Here is a 2,621-nt window from a genome sequence, read left to right as displayed (position 1 = left end):
ACATACCCTGCACTAAGTGCAACTTCAAGAGATAACATCTTGGGCATGAAGTTTGTCAACCACTTGTGTTGATTTGGTGAATATACCACATACTTCTGTGTTTTGTTTTGACAATGCAAGCATCGACTCCTACTGTCATGGCTGGGTGGGAGCACTGACCGAATTTGAAATCCTCTCAATATTTTGGTGTGTCAAATAGACGTAGGTATCATGAGGAGTGAGCACCTCTTTTTATTGATATGTAGAATGCGACAAGTCAAAGAGTTTGTGTTTTATCATGCACCCTATTACTTGGCGGTTGAGAGGGCGAGCCAGCACCCCGGTTAGTGCGGGCAATGGTTGAGGGGCTAGGACATATCCATAGCTGCAGTCCCATGTGGGCATCATTATTTGCGGTAGTAGCTTGAGTGAGTGTAGCACAGTCCCCATCCTCCGCAAAAGTTCCTCATGCTTTCCACCTCGCAACTTGGCCATTGTGGAAGACTGTGATGGGGCAAGCATAACGAATGGTGGACAAACACTGAGCAACAATGAGCGTCATGCGTCAGTGCTTGGTCGAGGGTAGTATGCACCACACCCTCCGATTCTCATTGAGAGCATTAGTGGCCTCATTCAAGAGTAAGATAGGTAAATCTTTAAAGAGGCCAATGTTCTCCCACAAGTCAACCAGACTCCCCAAAAATTTTCCACATTAGATAGCCTACATATGAAACTTCAAAGCCTATATAGTACACCACCATGTTTAAATCTCTATGGCCAGGATCAAGATCATCCATCGGTGGAGCATTGGCTGTGGCTAACTTAGAGCCGGGAGACATTGGCTGCCTACATGTGTGGGTGCATGACTCCTCCGTGCTAGCATCAACTGCCGTAGATATGTCGTTCTCCGCTGAATCATGATGAGAGCTAGCTGGCGCGATTACATTCAGTGCTAGATTAGGTTGGGAATACTCCTCAGCAGTTTCAAATTTAGGCACAAAATTACCACATTCGGGAGAAGGTGGGCCTTTCTCAAAGTCAAAATGACTTGCATGACCATTGACTAGTGAAAGCGTTGTACAAATTTTGAGACAGAAGTATATGGGATTCATATGCTTACATGCGATATTGATAATTCCTATAAAAGCCATAGCGAACTTTGTCAGTTTACATGCACTATGCACTTGCAAGCATCGTAAAACTGAAGCTCTAATTATTATGTCTTGCCATGCAATAAATAGATTGATGGAAAAGGGGCAAAGGACGTCCAGAAGAGTGTTCTAGTGGAAGGATAGGAAAACAAAAACCATCACTTTACAAAGTAAATAAGCCTTTGCATGTATACTGTATAGGTAATTGTCCTCTTACAATAGGCAAAGGCTACATTGATCGACACCATCCTATGTTAGTTGTGTTAAAAACTTAATCTACGATCCTGAACTCGCCTTATCGATGCTTTCAGTTACAATAATCTTCACACATACGTTCTCGTTCTGTTCTCGTCGTCATCGACCCTTAAAGATCCTTCAAAGTAATTAACGTCAGAGTGCTTTCTTACTATCTTTTCGCTTTTGTAATATTGCTCAAAGAACTCTTCATTTGCCTTCTCTAATTCATTCCAAACTACAAGCTTAAACATAGTATAGCATTAAGACAGAAGAAAATAATCAAAGTCTAGCTGTCAGCAATATTTATATGTAAACCTTAATTAGGTAGCTGTAATTAAATGTATATGAGTGCGATTGGCTAGCAAGAGATTCACACATGTCCGAGTGACGATGGGATCGATTCGGGCATGCTGGAAGAGCGCTTTGACGCATTCTTCTTTGTCTAGACAGAGAGTGAGGCAACGTTCTATGAGGTGCTGCCTGCAATTCAGAGGAGCGACCTTGCATGTGTAATTATTAATGACGTTACCCAGCAGACCTATATATGTATCTGGTTGATAATTAAAACTAATTGACTTAATAATCAAGCTCTAGCACATATTTGCAGGTAAAGGCATAGAGCATAAATAAATGATTAAAGGCAGGCAGGCTCACCTTCCTAACGAAAGATTGCGAAGCCTCATCCATCACATTTTCTATGCCTGTGCTCGAATTCGACGATGACGATGAAGTGTCGGTGCTAGCTGCGTCGTAGCTTAATGCACTGGCGGTCGAGGTGCTTGACGGGGAGGATGACCTGCATGAAGCTGTTGGTCTCATGATGTTGTTGCTCGCTCACAAAGACAGTGGCAGAGTCTGCAGAGCAGAAGACGTGCAGCACTTATACTAGCAGGTCAGAGCATTGTAGGACAGTTACGGTGACAGTAGAGTCTAGACATGCCCTAGACATGTACCACTCCAGTCTCCAGAGTTACACACTCATGGCGGCCGGACACTGTCGACAGTAGTGTCAGGACACCAGTACTGTATTGAGCCACGCGCTTATATTAGTATGAGCACAGGCCCAATGTACAGTAGAACGTCTTGCTGCAGAGAAATTGAGCCACATGCTTATATTAGCACGAGCACATGGATCACTCAGTCCAGAGCAACGCGCGCGCTGCTGTTTCCCTTGGCTGCTGGAAAGCGTACTGTAACGACTTCGCTGGAAAGACTGTAATGACTCCGCTATAATGTTTCCCTTGGCCGCTAGAA

General features: G+C 43.9%; 1 pseudogene; it reads right to left on the bottom strand.

The window, feature by feature from the left end:
• Positions 1-1,406: 1,406 nt before the first annotated feature.
• Positions 1,407-2,186, bottom strand: LOC147424418 (uncharacterized; annotated as a pseudogene).
• Positions 2,187-2,621: the final 435 nt, after the last annotated feature.

This window comes from Adiantum capillus-veneris, chromosome 25, assembly GCF_014529385.1.
Source record: "Adiantum capillus-veneris isolate H3 chromosome 25, ASM1452938v2, whole genome shotgun sequence".
NCBI lineage: Eukaryota > Viridiplantae > Streptophyta > Polypodiopsida > Polypodiales > Pteridaceae > Adiantum > Adiantum capillus-veneris.
This window is presented reverse-complemented; position numbering and strand designations above follow the sequence as displayed.